This window comes from Ambystoma mexicanum, chromosome 13 (assembly GCF_040938575.1).
Source record: "Ambystoma mexicanum isolate Mex_15411 chromosome 13, UKY_AmexF1_1, whole genome shotgun sequence".
Classification (NCBI taxonomy): Eukaryota; Metazoa; Chordata; class Amphibia; order Caudata; family Ambystomatidae; genus Ambystoma; species Ambystoma mexicanum.
The window spans coordinates 257552551-257574091 of record NC_090938.1 but is presented as its reverse complement, the minus strand read 5'-3'; the positions used below and the strand labels follow the sequence as shown (position 1 = coordinate 257574091).

The following is a 21541-nucleotide window of genomic DNA, read 5'->3' as shown; positions in this document are numbered from 1 at the left end:
TAGTGAAGAAAAAAAAAACATTAGGAGCTCATTGAGTTTGGCGGTGATGCTGTGGTAATTACGCCACCCTCCCCCCCCCCCCCCGATGATAAAACATCATGGTTGCTTAATTTTAACTGCCCAGTAAAAAAATGCCATGTCACAGTAAGAAATGGCTAGATTGGCTGCACTCAAATTCCAATCTAGCCAGGTAATAACACTTCTGATGTTTAATATGCTGTGCATATAGTCTGACATCTAGTGGAAATCGCAGAGTATTGCATCTTTCTTTCGAAGATCGAAAGGGGACGTCGACATGGGCGCGACTGTAACACTATCCCCAACGTGATGTGTAGCGTACCCAAAATCCCTCATTTATCAGGGTCCCTCAGATTGTTTGTTCCGCCAACCTAGTTGGTCGCCTATGCAGAGCTCGCAAGAGTTTTAGATACTAACTTTCGTCTCCACGACCTATGGTCGTCTAGTCTCCCGACTAATATTCTCGACGACTGCCTCATGGGTTTCCTGCTGCCGAAGCCATCTACAACTGCTCGATGTCTGTCAACCGTGTGTCCTCGTCCCTCCGGCCAGGCCCTTACAGTAGGGAGAGTGGGGCGCTGTGTTTATTCATCTCTAAGAATGTATTTCCTTTACCCCTCTCATTCTCTTCTTGGTCTGGCTGCTGCTACCCTCTGCTATGGAGTGGACGCACTTTAAATGTTGTCCGTCGTGTACCGGCAAGTTCCTTGGAAGGACACCCATCGCCGTTGCAATCCGTGTCTTCCTCGAAGACCACGACGAGCGCTCATGCAAGGGCTGTAAGCTCTTTTGACCGACAACCTTGAAAGACAGGCGTACTAAACGGTGGGCAGCCTACGCTATGCAGGCTGAAAACCTTTCCTCCGTTGGCGCTGTTGCTTCGGGCAACGAGGAATCCTTCAGAAGTCATGGCTCAGAATTGGAAGCCATTGACCTCTCAGCGGAGCCTGCAGGCTCCCAAAAGCCCATCCCCGACAGACAGGCCACCGGCTCTGTTATGGGGAGTTCACATCCCAGCAACAAGGGCACCCACGCACCACGGATATAAAAAGAAAACACACAACCCCTAAGGCATCTTCGACTGAGTCGTCAAAGTGCACAACGCCAACAGGGCTGCCGAAAATTTCATCGGCGCCTTCCGAACGTTGCGGTTTGGCACCCTCCATGCAACCGCCTTCGCGGCATGTGACTGGGCATCCCTCTGGAACAGGCGTTCACCCTAAAAAACATACCGTTGTCAACACACCATCCAAGGGCACACAAGCACCTAAGGCCTCGGGTGTGTCAAGACCTTCAATTCAAATGCCGGAAATCCGTAAAAGCCTTGCGCCTATCACTTCGGCAGCCACAGAGCACAAGGGCACCCCCTCTCACCAAGAGGAGTATTCTGACGCCCCCCAGCCTCTCTCTAAGGCCTGATTGGGAAAATCTCCCCCTTCTGGGCAACCCCTTCTACCTTCAGACCCTTCTGTCTCTTCCCTATGGACTAGGGAGAGATTTGAACAATACATGCCAGGTACATTACACCCAAAAGGCCCAGGGAAGAGGTCTCCTTCCCCATTCCTTACAAAGTGCAGAAATTCCCTATCTCTGCACAGGGACACCAGGAGGATATCTTGGATGTTCCAGAGGACCTAATACAGGAGGATACCTATGAGGACATTAATCCCTTTTCACAAGACACAGGTGATCAGGACCCAGACTGGGATCAAGATCAGGCGGGGGATCAGGGCTCTTGGCTATCACCAACACATACCCCTGACCCGGACATCATTTGTCTAGATCCCCCTCCTTCGCCTCCACAGAAGTCACACTACCAGCTACACACCTCCTCAGAGGTATCCTTCCTTTCCTCTCCTTCCCCCAGAAGCTCACTGTCTGCAGAGCCCTGGTTCTCTAAAAGCTGGACTACTGTAACAGCCTCTATCTAAATCTTTATTTGATTTATTTATTTATAGAGCGCTGTACACCAAGGCGCTGTACAATGGAACAACAGATTACAAAAAACCAATAACACTTAACAATGGGAGCAAAATTTACATCTTGAATCATTCAACAAAACAGTGCAAAGAGCAATTAACTGAGGGGGGTAGAAAGCGGAGAGGGAACAGGTGGGGGAAGGAGAGGGAGTTGGACAGGGCGAGGGAACGTTGAAGAGGAAGGGAGAGGAGTAGGAACGGGGAGAGAGGAATCAGGTGATAGGGGAAGTTTTGAAGGCGGAGAATGGAGGAGGAGGGATTTAAGGGAAGTGCGAAATGAGGCGAAGGTCGTAGTAGAGCGGATTGTAAGTTGGAGCAAGTTCCAGTGCATAGGTGCAAGGAGTTGGAATGAGTGGAAACGGGAGGAAGCGCAGGGGGAAGGAGGAACAGTGAGGAGGAAATGGTCAGCGGAGCGAAGGGGGTCGGGATGGGGAGAAGGGAGGAGAGATGAGGAGGAGCAAGACCATAGAGGGATTTAAAGACAAGGCAGAGAAAGTGGAATTTAAGCTGTGAGTGGAAAGGTAGCCAGCCAAGGTACGAGAGTGAGGAAGAGATGGAGTCACGGGAGGTAAGGAGACAGAGGGTACGAACAGCAGAGTGGTAAATGGATTTAAGAGGGGCAGGTTGAGAAGCGGGAAGTCCAAAGATTAGAGAAGAGCAGTAGAAGAGGTGGGAGAAGATGAGAGAGGAAATGAGGAGTTTGGTGGCGTGGAATGTGAGGGAGGAACAGATTTTGCGTATATTGTAGAGGTGGTATCTGCAGGTGCGGGAGGTGAGTGAAATGTGTTGAGAGAAGGTGAGAGAGGAATCAAAAAGAACACCTAGATTACGAGCTTGGGGGGAAATCGGGAGATTAGAGGGAGGAAAGTGAATGAATGGAGGAGGGGAGGAAGGGGGAAGAGAATTAGAGGGGAAGAAAAGGATGTCGGTTTTATCAGTGTTGAGAGAGAGAAAGCAGGAGGACATCCAGTTCTTGATGGCAGAGAGGCAGGAGGAGAGTTTAAGGTGGAGGTCAGTTGTGAAGGAGGAGAAAGAAAGAAAGAGTCGAGTATCGTCAGCATAGAAGTGATGGGAAATGCTAAACGAGGATGTGACGGGGCAATAAGAGAGGTGTAAAGAGAGAAAAGGAAAGGAACAAGTACAGAGACTTGAGGAACACCGTAGATAAGAGGAAAAGAAGGAGAGGACTGGCCTCCCCACGAAACAGCAAAGGAACGGGAGGAGAGGTAGGAGGATAGCCATTCTAAAACAGGGCCTTTAAATCCGAAGGAGGAAAGAGTATGGAGTAGGAGTGGATGGTCGACAGTGTCAAAAGCTGCAGAGAGATCAAGTAGAATAAGGATAGAGGATTGCTTAGCATGACGAGCAGAGAGGAGGGAGTTAAGGATAGAGGTGAGAGCAGTTTCAGTGGAATGTTTGGGACGGAAGCCAGATTGGAAGGGAGGAAGGAGAGAGGAAGAAGTAACAAAGGATGAGAGTTGAGATTAGGGTATGCGCTCAAGAAGCTTAGAAAGGAAAGGTAGAAGAGATATAGGTCTGTAATTAGCAGTGAGAAGTGGATCGGCAGAGGGTTTCTTTAGAATAGGAATAATCGTTGCGTATTTGAACGTAGAGGGAAAGGTTGATGAGGAGAGGCAGGAGTTGAAGAAGGTGGTAAGGTAAGGGATAAGAAGAGGGTAGATCTTGGGGATGAGAACAGAGGGGAGAGGGTCAGAGGGGGCGGACGTGGGGTGGGCTTTGGATAGAAGGGAGGAGACTTCAGAGGGGGAAACAGGTGAGAAGATGGACATAGTAGAAGAGGGAGGAGAGGGGGGAGGAGGAGAGGGGAAGTCAGAGAGGGAGTTAATTTTTTGCCGGAGTGTGAGGATTTTGGAGGAGAAAAAATTGGCGAAGTCAGAAGGAGAGAGTGTGGAGTTGGTCGAGGGATCAGTTTGATTTGAAAGCGAGGGAGTTTTGAGCCAGAGTCTCTCTAACCGCCGGAGAAGGCGCCCCATAGAACAGAGATGGGAGGTAAGCCAGGGTTGGGAAGGCTTCCGAGTAGGACGAAAGACAGAAAGAGGGTAAAGTTGATCTAGGGCAGTGGAGATAGAAGAGGAAAGGGAAGAGAGAGCATCGTCCTCAGAGAGTAGAGCAAAGTCATGGGGAGATGGAAAAGAAGCTGAACAAGTGTCAGAAAAGAGGGTGGCGTCAAAATTCCGAAGGTCATGACGCGAGTAGATTGGAGGGGAGGGATCTTCCTGCCTCTACTCTTTGCCCTTTACAACTCATCCAGAACAGGACTGCGAGACTTGTCCTTGGCCTCAAGCCCAGGGACCGTATCTCTCCAGGACTGAAACACTACACTGGCTCCCAGTGATGCGAGGATTAAGTTCAAAACCCTCTGCATTGTCCACAAGGCCTTCTGGGGCCTTGGGCCAAAATACCTTCAACTCTCTCTTCCCAAATATCTTCCTTCTCAAGCTCTTCGCTCATCCACCTCCAACTACCTCAGGGTCAGCCGCTTCTCCAAGCAACGGGTTGGGAGTAGATCTCTCTCCGCAGCAGGGGCCTCCCTCTGGAACAGCCTTCCTGCCTCCCTGAAACTTGAGGAGAACCATCTCCGGTCCGGAAGCACCTCAAAACCTTCCTCTTTGCCTCTGCTTTCTCTCCCTCTCTCCCCTGCTAAAATCACTGAACCTGCACTGAATCTGCAACTGGGCCACTCACCGATCTCAGTCCTTGGCCCAGACACTCTTCCCTGCACTGCCTACCTGCACTACGGGACTGTCTGTTTCCTACAACCCCTTCTCCCGGCACTTACCTTGCACTTGCCACCAGCTGGCCCTATTATTTATCTTGTATTCTACTAACCATGTACTGCACTTTCCTCTCTCCCCTTCCCTTGCACTTTTCCCATTCCCCTCTACCCTTGCACTTGCGCAATCTGAATGACACCTGGCCTAGTAGGATCGTTATCTGTCTCCCCTTGTCCCCCCCCCCCCGCCTCGTTGCGCCTTGAAACACTTGTGTATAGGCGCGTTACAAATGCCATATCATATCATATCATATATCATATCACAGAGGGATTCGTCACATGTTGACGACCAGATGTTGTTTAATGCTATTTAAAAAAGAGCAGCCGATCATTTCCAGATTGCAACACATGAGGCAGCTGCAGACTCAGACGATGTTGAGGGATATTCTCAAGGAGAAGCCTCTGACTAGTCAAGGCATCCCCCTACTGAAATCTATAAAGAGGCGCCTGGCACCTTCCTTGCTGTCGCCGTCTCTCACACGGGCGGTGGGTTGAAAAATTATTTTACCCATCACCTTCTGACCCACTGTGCATAAGGGGTCATGCTACATCGGACTCCTTGGTGGTTACTACCACTTGGAAAAGGGTGGGGGGTTCCACTGTCCTCGGCGGAAGTCCCTCCAGACAAAGACTGTAAAAAGCTTTATGCCCTGGGTAAACGGGTCACCGCCGCTGCAGCCTACTCTACTAGGATCACAAACAATACCACTCTCCTGGCAAGTTACAGCAATGTCCAATGAGGTCTAGTCCCAGACAGCCTTCAAGACGTCCCAGAGCCCACCCGATCACGCCTGCTGGCGGTTGTGGCTGTGGGCAGACATGTTACCCATAGCATATTGAAGAACACTCTGGACTCTGCTGAGACCACTGGACGCACCCTAGCCCAGGGGTCATTACTTAAAAGACACACCTGGTTAAAGAACTCCACCTTTAAACCCGAGACTCGGGCCTCTCTGATCAACAAAACAGTTGAGGACTCCAACCTTTTTGGGAATGCTGTTGATGACGCCCTGGAGACTGTGAAAAAATAACACGAAACACCAACGTCGCTCAGCCAGATCACGGCTAAGCCCTTCCACCAGCGTGGAGGCTCTAACTCACGCTGGTCCTTTAGTGGGCAATCTTTCTCCTGCCCTCCCCATGGACAATATGGCTCAGGAAGTACCCCCTGGTCCTCCGGCCAAGGCAATACCAACGAAGAGGCCCTCATAGGGGCAAGGGTAGAGGCAGGAACTCTACTCCCCGAGGCTCCTCGGCCTCCACCTCAAAGTGACTCGCTGGTTCGTGTCCCCTCCCACGCTTCCCTGGTCGTGGGTCGCTTGTCATTCATCCACTCCTGGGAGGGGATCACATCAGACCAGTGGGTGATAAAGACCATAGCCCATGGCTAATGCATCGAGTTCCTCTGGCCACCTCGATACCACCCACCAAGAAGCAGACGACTGTCACCTGAACACCTGCCCATCCTGCTGGAAGAGGTTCAGGTCCTGCTGGAAAAGGGCGCCATAGAAGTCGGCCCCATTCTCCAGGTAAAGAAGGATATTTATTCAGTGTACTTCCTTGTACCCAAAAAGGATCTCACAATGCACCCTGTTTTAGACATGCGCCCGACGGACAGGTATGTCAAACCTCAAAAATTCAGGATGACAACACTGCAGGAGGTAATCCCACTGCTGCAGCAGGGGGATAACATGGCCACATTGGACATGAAAGATGCATACTTCATATTTCAATGTTGCCAACACACAGAAAGTACCTCAGGTTCATGATAGGACACCCACTATCAGTTCAGCGCCACGGGTATATGATATGATATGATAGGTTATTTATAACTCGCTTAATACCCAGAGGTTTCTAAGCGCGGAACGGGGATCGAACCTGTGTTGCTTCGTGTCGTCTTGCTTCCAAGGCTTGCACATTGCCGCTGAGCTTTGCTCCTGGGTATTCACAAAGGTACTGGTGGTAGTAGCTGCTCACCAGCTCAGGCAGTTCACCCCAGGCTATCCTTACCTCGATGACTGGCTCCTAACAGGGTATTCGTACGGAACATGTCAAACAAATACACAGAAGTCGGTAGATCTCCTCTTCAACCTACGTTTCTCTATCAACAATAAAAAAATCCAGTCTAAACCCCAATCAAGTCAAACAATTTCTGGGGGCTCTAATTCGGACTAAAGACAGCCATGTCTTTCCCTCCAACGAGAGGGTTCAAAACATGCTGTTCCAGATACCTCACTATGTAGCCAGTCATCAGGTGACCATACGCAAAGCCATGCGACTGTTGGATGATTGCTTCCTGCGTCTACCTAGTTCTTCACGCTCGTCTGCGCATGCCCCCCATGCAACAGTGGCTCTCGAGCCAATGGTGTCAGGCCAGCGGCCAGTGAGACGATCTAGTGGTTGTCTCGGCAGCCCTCGTTCAGTCTCTGCAGTGGTGGTCAAGGTAAACCTTCAGGGGAAAACCTTAACCACCCCCGCAGTAGAAGCCACCACAGACGCATCTCTGACAGCGTGGGGAGCTCACCTCCTTCAACAGACAGTGCATGGCATGTGTTGGAACTGCTAGCAGTGTTCAAGGCCCTGAAGGCCTTCCAGACACACCTCCAGGGGAAGACTGTCCTAGTCCTCACGGACAAAACAAACAAGGGGTCACTCAGTCTCTAGGGCTGTCCATCTGTCCTGAACATATGGGAGTGGGCTGTCAAACACAAAATGTTCCTCCTTTCACAACATGTTCCAGTAGAACTCAATCTTCTGGCGGACGTACTCCGCAGAGAATTCCCCCCTACCCGTAGAGCACAAGTGGCGGCTACAGGAGGACATTGTACTCAAGGTCTTCCCAGAATGGGGCTTCTCAGAGATCGACTTATTCGCCACTCTGGAGAACGCCCAATGCCCATATTACACCTCCAGGTACCGTCAGAACCGCTCCAAGGGGAACGGTCTTTGGATAACATGGTCTGGAAAATTTGTCTACGCTTTTCCCCCGATTCCCCTGCTCAACAGAATAGTGCACAGGATGCACCAAGAGCCAGCCGGGATGATTCTGGTGGCCTTTGCGTGGGCTTGACAGCCTTGGTTCTCCCGTCTCATGGCAATGTCAGTCTCCCATCTCAGGAAGCTGCCGTGTTAGGCAAAGTTTGTATGCAGTACCCTCTGGGAACACTACAAACAACTCTGACTTTGGTATAAGCTTGTACTACAGTTTTGGTAGTGTGTTGAGCAGCCAGGCTTATCTCAAGAGGGGTCAATGTGAGATGTAGGGGAGTTACACAGAGATTCACAGTGACAAGTATTCAACTAAACACTTACACACAAGGTGTCTTGAATAAACAATTATTAATGTATTTATCAGTCAGTTAGCATAAGCCTTCTTCAGAAGGGAGCAATATAATAGTAACACACAAATACACTTCAATAGATTACACTCTCTTAGTTTCTAAATCAGTAAAGACCCTTTTGGGATGGCCCACAGACACAACCTACACCCTCAGGTGACTTCAATAGCTAGGGTGCTGGGGATCTTAATATCTTACTGTTTGCGTTTAGAGTACTGTTATAAGTTGGTAAAAGGAAACGATTATTAGAACAACAAGAGACCACAAATATTCTTAAGCAGGCAAATACTTTCGGATCCCCACAGTAGAGTCATTCATTATAATAGACTAGGCCAAAGTCAATGGGAAAAAGTCTTATATAGGATGAAGCACCTCTGGTAGGTAAGTAGAAAAGTATTTGCACAATGTTTTAGAAGTCTTTGAAGAAAAGAAGAATCAAATGTAGGGCCACAAGCCGTTAGACTTGTGAGTGGTAGAAGATGCAAGCAACTCTACAGCAAGAGGTAAGTTCTCTCAGACTTTGTACAGACTTTGTACAGTACCTTTGAATTGAAGAAAAAGTGCAGCAGGGTTACAGGTCATTTGGTCGAAAATAAATGGTCGACAGGACAAATGGTTGACGCAATTTGGTCGAAAGACCAATGGTAGATTTTTTCTTTTGTATTTTCACTTTTTTTTTTGTTGTTTTTTTTGGTGGGGTCCCCCCCAACCCCTTTTTTGCTAAAAAAAACCCCTTTTTTTCTTAAACGAAAACCTGAAAAATACATATATAAATTAAAAAAAAATTCGACCATTTGTCTTTCGACCAAATTGCATCGACCATTTGTCTGTCGACCATTTGTCTGTCGACCAAATGACTGGAAACCGTGCAGCAGATGACTTCTTTTCCTGTGCAGCTCTGCAGATCTCACTGTTCCCGGGCCTCAGTCGTGGGGACAAGAGGGAGAACTTCTGGGGACTCCTGCACTGCAATGAGACGGTCGGCACTCGCAACCGGCAATCTTCAAATCAATGACTGTTCAGTGTTTCAGCTCCTCGCGTCTACCGCAAATAGCAACACTGCGGTTCCTGGCTGTCAAGATGGGCTTTCCTTGCTTCTGGGGTGCGCACTCTGTTGAGGGGGCTCTGGGCTCTGGCTCGATCAGTCCTGATTCCTGGGAGTCTGGAGGAACTTCCTGGAGCTCTAGGCCACCTTAAAAGCAACGCACACAATCTGACTGTACGGTTTCCAGCAGCACCTCTGTGGAAATTCAACCAGCTTCGAGAAGGATGTCCAGGTGGCTTACTTTGGAGTTGATTGGTCCCACCAACTCAAGGGCAGAAGTCGTCCTTGCAGGGGCTTCTCTGTCGATACGAATTTTGGAGTTTCAGCACAGCAACAGGGCTTCACCGGGCAAACCAACGGTCCAGGAGTTGCAGCAGGTGTCCTCTTCAAGTTCTTCTTCGGTTCGTTCGTCCAGTGGTCGACTCTGCCTTCCAAGCCAAAAGCCTTGCCTTTTATTCAGTTCTCTCCCATTCATTTCAGCCTAGCTGTCAGTCACCCAGCAGGGTGCTATCCTTGCCGGACAGTCAGCCGGCCAATCACTACAGAGTGCATTTGGGCGTCCTAGGAGACTAAGCACAGGGAGTTTATGGCACCTCCCTCCCTTACTGCCTATCCCAGACACCCTGGAGTCTGAGGCAGGCTTCACTCGTGAATCCCGCCAAAGGCAAAGCGAACAATAGGACCAAACCTGGTTTGGCGCGCAGAGTAAATCTCAAGAAGGACCTTTCCACAAAGAAATGGCGAAAAAAGAAGACCAGGCCTTTTTGACAAAAATGGCACCTTTGGGTGCTTTACTGCAGCTGTGAACTCAGCCTGCGGTAAATGCACACCATGGTAGTTAAAATGAAACCACTGCCACCAGCCATTCAGTGAGGAAAGGGTAACATAAATATGTTACTTGAGAAGCTAGACAAGGGGATACTAGGTAACCCCTCCAGCACCCTATTGGAAGATACTGTGTGCTGGGTCTAGAAAGTTACAATTGTAAGTAAAGTCAATTTCACTTATCTGCTCTGGGAAACAGTAGTTTATCCCAGAGAAGGTATGTAAACCTTTGGGAAATCTGAAAGACTTCCCTGTGCCACTGCACTGAAGGTGCTGTGTGACACAATGTAAAAGATGATGCCTATGGAGTTTGTCAGGCTCCATAACCAAAAGAAACACAAAGCTCAGAAATCACATTAAAATACATGAGAGGGTGGGAAAAAGGGTCTCACTCTCTCCCGGTTAAACAACTCAAGTCATCAAAATCCAGCAAAGTTGCTGGGGGTCTCTAAGGTGGAGGGAATTAGCAAATTTCTGAGAATTCTCCCTAACATACTGTGCCCGTACAACATGCTGTCTCAAGACTAGGGGGAAACTCTACATCCATGCCCTCAAACTCTCAATTTAGCAGCCTGGCTCCTGAGGTCAAAGAGTTCGGGGCACCTCCATCTCCCTGAAAGATGTATGGACATAATCTGAGAAGCACAGAAACCTAACACCAGGCATTGATACTCCAGCAAATGGAAGCGCTTGGTCATCTGGTATAATGGCATCAATCCTATTGAATGCTCACCTAAAGATATCGTCCTGTACCTAACCCACCTGTTAGATTCAGGACTGGTTTTCAATTCTCTAAAGATCCACTTAGCCGCGCTTTCGGAAATACACCACGTCCCAGAGCAAGGTCTCATGGTGGAAAAGTCCTGTAATTAAAGCCTTTATGGAAAGGGTAAAGAGACGTTATCCCCCTATTTCTAACCCAGCTCCCGGGTGGAACCTGGATGTTGTTCTTACCAGACTAATGGGGCCTCCTTTTGAACCAATGCACCTACATTTATCTCTTAAGCTCCATTTAAACCAGTCCATAGAACTACCCACCTTTTTCCAGAACCCCACTAACGCGGCAGAAAGAAGCCTCCACACACTGGATGTAAGGAGAGCGGTTATCGACTATCTGGAAAAAACAAACCCACTAAGAAAAACAAATCAGTTCTTTGTTTAAGTGGCAGCTAGTAGAGAAGGGGACCCTGTCTCTAAATCGGGTATCTCCAAGTGGATCGTAAACTGCATCACACTGTGTTACACTCTTGCCAAGGGAGATTTACCCTTCACGCCTAGAGCACACTCTATTCGGGGCACGGGGGCTACCATAGTATTCATTGCAAATGTTCCTCTTGATTCCATTTGTAAAGCAGCAGCCTGGAGTTCTGTACACACCTTTACACAACACTACTGCCTAGATACACACTCTAGGTCTGATTCTCAGGTGGGACAAGTGGTGCTAAGACATCTCTTTGCTACTGTTCCTTCTCACATCCCACCATCATCTCTGGGTACTGCTCGCGAATCTGCACAGCATGTGATTCTAAGCAGATTCACAAACATCAGAAGACATGCATTACTCACTGTAATAGCATTTCTGATTATTGTATTTGCTTGGATTCACATGCGCCAACCTTTCCTCCCCTCGTGGAGTAGAAGGAACATAGACCTCTTACACCTTATCTCTTCTGTACTCGTTCATGCTGACTAGAAGGCTCCCTCCCGGTAGAAAAAACACAACCAGAGGGACCTCGATGCATGAGGGATTTTGGGTACACTACACGTCGCGTTAGGAATAGTGTTACAGTCACACCCATGTCGACGTCCCCTTTCGATGTTCGAAAGAAAGATGCAATACTCAGCGATTTCCACTAGTTGTCGGAATATATGCACAGCATGAGAATCTAAGCAGATACAATCATCAGAAATGCTATTAAGGTGGGTAATGCATGTCATGTCATATCATGCTTGCTTTATTATAAATAGCCATTCAAATATTTCATCTGACAGTACAAAAAGGCTAGACTGGCAGCACCAAAATACCAGTCTAGCCACATAACCTGCTTGCTTTATCATGGATGATGCCCATTAAAACAAGTTGTAGTAGCGCACCCTACCTTTCAGCCCGGACCCACCAAAATTAGCTCAAACACATGCGTACACTCATTCACACACGCACCCAGTTACCCATACATCATGCACTCATGTACACAGTACATAATACATAACATACCCTTACATGCATGCGCACACACACACACTTAAAACTATTTATTTTCTTACCTGCTCCGCACCCAAATCAGTTTTCCCCAAAGGTTTCTTTTTGCTGCTGCGGCAGCTGGCTCCTCTGCTGCAGCCTTCAACATGCAGACAGGATGCAGGGATAGCTTACTGGTTCCTGTCGTGTGCAGTGTGGCCAGAGCACCATGCGCAGGAAGGGTTTTTTTTTTAAGTCAAAGTGCATTGCGCTCTGACTTCAGAAATGAATTCATTTCTTTCTGAAGTCGGAGCACATGCACTCTGACTTCACATATGAATCAAGGACATCTTCTTTCCAAAGAAATGATTTGACTTAAAAAAAGAAACACTTTCTTTATGAAGTCATAGCGCATTTACCCTGACTTCAGAAAGAAAATATTTCTTTCTGAAGCATGGCAGACCCCTCCCCCCACCCTGCACTGCGTTGAGATGCCGGGACCCCCTGTTATGCCAGTGTGTGGCAGGAATGTACACTTGTTTGGTGGCCTCACCCAAACTTGTCATAAACTAGAAAATCCCCTTGAGTAAGAATTCAGATATAAAAAAATCAAGCATAAACGTTTTACACGTGATTGTTAAACCTCCTTTACCACTCAGGGAGATTGGAAAATGGCCGTCTCAAATCTGCCCTATTGTTACAGAGGCCTTTTCTCAGATTTTTGAAGATAAGGCACAGTGCAATCAAATTAGTTGACCATGAACACACTATTTGGCGAAGCAGTGAAGCCAGGATTTAAACCCACTGTTGAACCTAGGCACTTATCCACCACATGCCTCCCAAGATCTAGATAGTACACATATTTAGGCGTTCCAAGAGCTACAATTGTATAGCATGTAATTGCAAAGTGCACACATGTGTAGTAGAGCAGTCTGACAATGTATACAGTTTTACACAAGCAAGTGCAGCCAAACAAGTACCATTATAGCTTTATTTTCCTTGGCCTGAATGGAAGACTTAAAGCTCCAGAATGCAAAATAATGCAAACCTGAAAAATCTCAGTTTTCACCACACTAGAAAAGAATTTGTGTGATAAGGACACAACACCTTCCAGAAGTAATTGTTTGACACAAATGTCCAGCGTATTGTTATGCCCCTTATGTGCCAAAATTATCCATTCCATTTGGAGGGTCAAAAGTAAATTCCTGGTTTTAACTTTGCATTGTAGGACTTGTAGTCCTGGAGATATACAGGACTGCAAAACCCAGAATGCAAAGTTGAAACCAGGACTGGATTGGCTTCTCCTGAATGGAATGGAGAATATTAGCATGATGTTAAGCAAATGTCAATTTTCACATTAAAAGCAACCCCTTTCTTTTTGTTTGTCAAACTAACCTAAATCATGGACGTAACCATATTTTTGAAAGGGAGTTTTATTTTGGGTTCACTTGCGTTGTCTTGAAAGAAGGTACATTTCTGGAAGGTAACTGGAACTTTGGGTGTGAGCTTTCAGTTAAAAATTCCATGGTGGATTCCAAGATGGCTGCCGCGAGGGGCAGACGTGCCTGAGCGTCGCGCCGTCTCCCCCCCCCCCGGGCCGCGTCAACAGAGAAGAACAATAAAGCGGATTCTCCCTTCGAGCAAAGGGTGTAAGGATGCACGGTAAGAAAGCAGAAGGGGCGTCGGAAATCGAGCGGGACTCAGGTGAAATCACGGCAGTGAATGCGGCAGACCCGCAAGTGAGGAAGGCACTGAAGCCGTGCACAGAGATTCCGTACACCCCAGACTCCCGATTTAAAGTGCAGCCAAGAGGAAGGGGCACGGCCCCCCCCCACGCCACGAATGGAAGCAGAGCAAGAGGCACTCGCGTACAGCAGGAGCGGATCGGGGGGAGGAAGAAGCTGTCTCCCGGAGCACCCTGAAAGAAGGGGGGAGCCCGAACACAGAGAAGGCATCCCGGGCGTAACACACGTCAGACAGGAATGCGCATCATCCGCAGCAACGGCAAGCAAATGGAGTGCTGTGTACGGAAGCTCTGGGCACAGGTAGTAGGTGACAGCTCCCAGGACCAGATCCATACAACGAAGTGCTGTGTGGAAAGGCAATGACGCCACGACTGGGGAAGGAGAAGAACTCGAGCACAGACGTGAGGTAGCCCCCAGAGAGAAGAGGGGGCGCAGGCACACATCCACAGGCACTGGGTCCCGAATAAGAGGCACATGGCAGGCAAGCGGACCCAAGGACAGTGCGGCCGTGTGGAGGACCAAGCTCCGGGGGTGAGTGCACTAAACCCCTCCCGCCCCCCGCTTAGTGGCGATCAGAGATTACAGCCACCAGTGCTGCCAGAAACACAGGGCTGGGCACTCGACACGCACACTGAGACACGGCCGTGCTAGGGGGGCCGGAGAACTAGCGAGGGGCACGGCAGGGGCAACCCACACCTAACCATCTAACGGGTCCGACAGACTAACAGCTCCCGGGACCTCCACAAGCAGGTCAAGTGAATGAGGGCCTAAGGTAGGATGCAGGCAACCGGAAGCAACAGCCACACCGTCACCCTATGCCAACACTCAGCCGCGGGGAGTGGGAGGCATCAGAGGCCCTCCCCACAGGGAACACTCCCAACAAGTGGAGGTTGATACTCGTCTAGAGGGAAGGACTGGAAGGATCAGGAGGGCAGACGGAATCCAAGGTCCCGCAACATCCTCAGGGGCCCGAGGCCAGACAGTGATCGCCGGCACACATGTCCGAATCTGGAGGGTGCCAGGCACAGGGGGCCCAACAGACTCCGCAACCTAGACAGGAACCTAGTCTGGAACAATTGTGGGGGAAGGACCCCACTACACAGCCAAAAGGCAAAGATCAAGAATTCCACAGCATTGTGGGGTCCCGAACTCGGAGATGGCCACCAAGGAAGACATGAAAGCTTGGTTTGGAGAATTCCAGGCCCAATTCATGGCCACAGTACAAACCCAATTCGATGCCATGAAAAACAATCTGAGGCAGGCGGTACAGAAAATAAAATCTGAAGTGGAGAACCTGGGGCAACGAACGGACTCCTTGGAAAAAATTGTACAATATATTGAGGAAGAAACACAGTAAGGTGCGCAGACGAAGGAGCACCTAGTACAAATCGCACACAATTTGGAACTCCAATGCGAGGATTTAGAAAAACGCTCCCGGAAATCAAATATAAGGATTAATAACATGGTGGAATCTGTGGAGGATAAAGATCTAAAAGCAGCAGTACAACAGGTCATTCAAGACATCCTTGCAACGGAAGAGGAAGGAGATAGCCCGATAGATATCATTCACAAAGTGGGCCCACGCAGAATGGGAGAACCAGGTGCGCGCCCGCGCGATGTGTTGGTCGCACTAACATCATACTCAAAAAAAGGAGCAAATCCTTTGTAGGGCAAGGACCATGGACCACATCAGGATGAATGGGATGCATATCCACTTATATCAGAAACTGGCACAGACAACACTCCAGAAACGGCGGGAGATGGGCCCAGTGGTGAAGGAACATATAGCAAAACAAATCAGATACAAATGGATCTTTCGCTCGGGCTGCTTTTCACGTGGGCGGGGAAACAGCGGATCACGTGCGAGGAAGGGCGACAGATAATGAACATACAGAAAGGGGAAGGAGGCTCAGAAAATCGCAGAGATGGCCCCCCCCCCCCGCACAGAGAACCCAGTTGGAATAGAAGACGATAAACAAGAAAAACAGACAGCTGAGAAAAAAGAATTAAGAACGACCATAGGGTGACAGCACAGGGATCCAAAGAAGCGAATCAAAGGATCACGGCTGCAAGGAACTTGCACCCTGAACCCGTTACTTCTGGCAAAGAACGAGAATCCACATCCAGGTGACGGTAGGGGGGTAGATAGCGGGCCATTGGAAGAATCCAAGTGGGGTTTAGGACCCCCCACGAAGTTATACCTGAGTTTATAGAGGGAATGCCACGAAGGGCACAACGCCTGAGCGGATACAGGACCCAGATCCCTCCTCAGTTTCAGGGGGGCGGAGGGGAAGACCCGCAAGTTGGGGGATAAGCGGGTAGGGGGGGAGAGAAAGGGAGGTAAGGAGGGGAATGCAAAAACAGGGGGGGACAGAAAGGGGAGGAAGGGGAGGAGACCCGGAAGGAAATAAATCCAGGATACAAAGTCAAGAGAAAGTACAGCAGAAGAAATACCACACCGGGGGAGAATGGGGATGAAAATCCTAACATATAACGTCCGAGGGCTGAACTACCCAGTGAAAAGGAAGAAAGTGTAATATTTCTTAAGCAAAGGGAAATATGATATTATAATGTTTCAGGAAACCCACATAAAAAGGCAGGATAAGCGGAAAATACATCTAAGGGGATATGATCACATCATCCAGGCCAATGAACAAGACAAAAGGGCGGGGGTCCTGATGGCATTCAAAAACTCCCTGAACATCCAGATACGGGACACCCACGCTGACAAACGTGGAAGATATCTCTGTGAACATACATCTGGACAGGTACCCACTGACATTAGCAGCACTATATGCTCCGAACATGGGTCAAGATGGATTAGGGATGTCATGGACAAATTGGAACATTTCGCTACAGGGGAGGTGGTCCTGGGGTGGGGGGATTTTAACATTGCCTGGAATCCCATTGAAGATAGATCAGGCGCCAGACCACAGGGACAGGGAGCACCATCAAAAGCCCTGAAACAGAAAATGGGGAACATGGCATTAGTGGATGTTTGGCGAGGGATAAAAGGAACCAAAAGGGCTATACTCATTTCTCTCACGTCCACAGCACAATGTCCAGAATCGACTACCTATGGGTCTCCACGGGACTGGTGGGCAAGATCCAACACACAGATATCGGGGCGATATCTCTATCTGACCACGCCCCCCTCTTGATGAGCCTACAGCTAAACCACCACCAATTGGGGCTCTGGAGATGGAAACTCCTACTGGAAATAGTACAAGACCCAGTTATGGGGAACACAATCGGGGACCATATAAGGGAATACGTTTTGCATAACATCCCAGAGACGTCTAGGGAAACTTTATGGGAAGCGTTTAAGGTGGTAACACGGGGGCACTTCATAGCTCTCAAAGCACAGAGGGATAAACAGCATAGAATATGGGAAGAGGAACTAGAGTGGGAAATTAGCAGAAATCCAAGCAGAGATGACCCGGAACCACTTGACTAAAATAAGGAAAGCCATGAGACACACAGAAGAATCCATCCGAACTAAAAGAGCGGAGAGGAGCTTAATACATTTCAAACATTGGTACTATGTCAAGGCTAACAAAGCAGACAAACTCCAGGCCAGGCAGCTAAAAGAAAAACAGCATAACCAATCAGTAAAAGCATTAATAGACGACAAGGGGCAAACTAAGACCCAAACGACAGACTTAGGGGACATATTTAAGGGCTATTACCAGAAGCTATACTCCTCGGACCATCCAGATGAGGGGAAACCGGGAGCATTCCCAGATGAAATCACCCTCCCGATGATCTCAGAGGAAGAGAAACAAAACCTAGACAACCCAATCACAGAAGACGAGGTGAGGATAGCGATCCAAGGACTCCCCAAAAATAAGGCTCCGGGCCCGGACGGATATACAGCTCTGTTCTATAAAAATACAAGGATGAGCTAGCACCAATTCTTACAGAATTATTTAATTATTTAAAGGTAAGGGCAATATAACTCAATCCATGAACAAAGTGAAAATACTGGTCTTCCATAAACAGGGAAAGGATCCTACACTTCCCAGCTCCTATTGCCCGATTGCGCTAATAAATCTGGATGCAAAATTATATACAGAAATATTAGCTAACAGACTCACACCGGTCCTCCCGAAACTGATCCCATCAAGATCAGTCGGGATTCATCCCAAAAAGACAAACCCACGATAATGTCAGAAGAATAATGCACCTGGTAGAAAAAACAGGGATAACAAACACACCAGCAATAATACTAGAATTAGACGCGGAGAAAGCGTTCGACTGCATCAAGTGGTCGCTGTTATTCCGCATCCTGGGGAAGATGGGCATGGGGGACACTTTCATAAACTTGATTCGGGCTAACTACAAGTCACCAAATGCATGGGTGGCAGTGAATGGAGGGCTATCTGATAAGGTTAGGATAGAGAGAGGGACAAAGCAGGGGTGCCCCCTTTCACCAGTCCTATACGCAATATTCCTGGAACCGCTTTTGGAGCGAATAAGGGACCTACCAGACCTAAAAGGGATAGAAATGGCAGGACACCCCCATAAAATAGCAGCATGTGCAGATGATATTTTAGTGACCCTACAGGAAATGGAGATGTACGGATTGGTATCGGAGCTGAAAATAAATAGACAAAAGTCTGAAATACTTATATTGGCGGGAGACAAGAGGCGGATTCAAACACAGGCCAAGACTCTACAACTAAAAGTGCCAGATAAAGGTGTAAAATATCTAGGAATCACACTAACAAGCAGTATAAATACACTTTACGGTGCAAACTACCCCCAGCAATTCGATCAAATTAAACGGGAACTAGAGAGATGGAACGTCCCAGAAAATATGGGCCATCCAAGATGGAGCAGTAGCGACAACCAAACAGAGACACCTTCTTTGCCTAAGGAAACAAGACAGGCACCCCAATGTGCGAATTAGCGAAGTAATGAAAGCGACACTGGAAGTCTGGGATAAAGCCACACTAAAAGAGACCTTGTCAAAAGACCCAGCCCCCTTTATGGCACTGTTTAATAACCCGGAATTCCCCCCGGGCATGGAGAGGGGCTCCTTCCAGAAATGGGAAGCCGCCGGCTGCAATAAGGTGGGGGACATGTACAAGAATCAGGAAATCAGAACGTTTGAGGATTGCAAAACCCAGCTAGGCATCACCTGGCGGATAGGTATAAATATGAACAGCTAACACATTGGTTGAGATCCCCACAGAATAGGTGTGCAGCGACAAGAGACTGAACCCTGTTCGTGACTTATATTATGACACATACAAGCACCAGAAAATTTGTCTCAGACACTTATACATTCTTAAACGCCCAAAAGGAAGAAATGGCAAGTCCATCAAAAGGGAAAAGGGAAATGTGGGTGAAAATTCTGGTTCAATGGCGCTACACACCGGAAAGGCTCCATAAGATGTATAAGTCATCCCCAAATAAATGCTGGAGGGAATGCGGGGCCGAGGGGGATTGGAGACATATCTTGTAGGATTACCCGGCCATCCAACAGTTCTGGGGCGAGATAAAATCACAAATACAAACTATGTTCGGAGGTACAGAGGGACTGGGGGAAGAGGTATGGATGTGTGGCCTGTGGGACCCTCGAGAGAAACGGCTAACAAAAACACAGAGACAGAATTTTATGGGACTCCTCATAGCTGCATGGTTGGCTATAGCCCAAAGGTGGAAGCAGAAGTCGCCTCCTATGACGGTAGACTGGCTTCAAAGAGTGTGGACACATATAACAATGTAACGTATCACATATAACATTCAAGGGGAACGGCAGAAATTTGGAACGGATTGGCGTTCGGTACTAGACTATCTACAGAGTGACTATATGGAACAATGGTGCCCTCACAAAATAAGACTGCTGGACATGTTCAAATAGAGCGATATGAATAGATTTGGAACATTGGAGACGAGCGCAGATCCCTGCTGAGAACAACAAAAAAAAAGGTTAAAAAGTAAATGCAAGGCCCTCGTGTTCAGCACTCCTTTTGTTATGCAGGGAGTGTGGGAAAGTGACATGATAATGGGACACTGCAAATGGGTGAGAGGGAGGAGGTAACAGGCACAGCTTTCCCTACAAAGACTATTTAATTTACTCCTTTACGCATCCTTGAGTACTGTTACTCTCCTTAAGTTTGATAATGTCCTAGTCCTGAGTGGTGCCAATTAATGTGAAGTACGGGTCCTGAGGGCTGCTTTGAACCGGCCCATTTACAGAACCGCCTTACACTCAATATCTGCCTGAAAAGGTCTGGCAGAGGGCAGGCTGCCTCTTGCCAAACCTGAAAATGATACATGGCTGCAGGGAATAGAATGGGGTTGGAGGTAAGTGTTTTGGGAACATCATTTTGACATTGGGGCCATGAGGATCAGAGGGGCGGAGCTAGAAAAGCAACCATAAAACAAATTTTCTTTTAAAAGAGAAAAGTAGAAAAATAAATGAAATTTCAAAATTAAAGTAACAGCATTTTATACATAGTTCAAATAGTTTGTAATAAAATGTATAAAATGTTCAAACCAATGTATATTCAAACTAAGGACACACCTAGAACCAAAAAGACAACAGGTGGAAGCATGAACCACTTGACCTACTGTGATGTGGTGCTGGTGTTGGGCTGTGATAGGGGAGAGAGCTGGTTAGTCTCTTAGTGGGGAGAGGTGGAGTTATCAAAACGTCAATTATTTGGTTAGCACTACCCCCAATCCTTGGCAACTGGCACATCACACCAACTCCACCTGCTTTCAAGTGGTGCTGCTCAACTTAAAGCATGTTATGCTGTAGGTAAATCCCTCAACCATTGTTTTGTTCTTGTTGGGAGTGGGTCTGTTCTCAATATTTTATATTTGTTTGTCTTCTTTGCGCTTGATGTTGAGAGCCAATAGGCTAAGTTGTGGTGTTTGTGCGCTTAAATGCAATAGAGGAAAATTAAATTAAATAAAAGGCAAACCCTGCAACTGTATTGGACTGGGCAAAAAGTACTTTAGCACCAAAGAAAAAGCGTCTCACTTTCATGAATCACAATTCGTGACTTAAAATTAACATCCTTTTTGGGGAATAGCTAGAGTGCATACTTTCAGAACATTTGTGGGATGGATTTTAAAGCACATTTGACCAGTGTAATTGATTCTTCTATGATGCATGATGCCCATAAATCCACACAAAATATTGAACAAAGCCATCTACCATAGACGCAGTGCGCGTCCCTGCTGCCTCCCGAGCCGTTTCCTGGTCTCCCAGGCCCGCTCCATCCCTGATCCCTGATTGGGCAGATTGCGTTAGTCAGCCATAACTCACATTTAGCCAGATTGCGTTAGTCACCATATCTTGCATTTAGCCTGCTGCGTTAGTCAGCCATATCTCGCATTTAGCAAGACTGTGTTAGTCAGCCGTATCTTGCATTTATCCAGATTGTTTTGGTACATCATAAACTCTAAGTGTTACAGAATGTACTGTTGTCCCCCCATTTTAGGCCATTCTCCCCATATCCAGTTTTCCCAAATCTAGGCGTTACTGAATTTACTGTCGTACCCCATTTTAGGCCATTCTCCTCTGTCCAGGTGTTGCTTCTGTTGTTGTGCCCCGATTTTGGGCCCTTCTGCCTCTGTCCAGTTGTCCAGGGCCGGGGGT

At 47.9% G+C, this 21541-nt stretch overlaps 1 protein-coding gene across 5 annotated transcripts in view; it reads left to right on the top strand.

Annotated features, from left to right (window-relative positions):
- Positions 1–21541, top strand: part of LOC138521162 (zinc finger protein 510-like) — a 392105-nt gene that overhangs the window by 260946 nt on the left and 109618 nt on the right. The gene's annotated exons all lie outside the window — the stretch shown is intronic.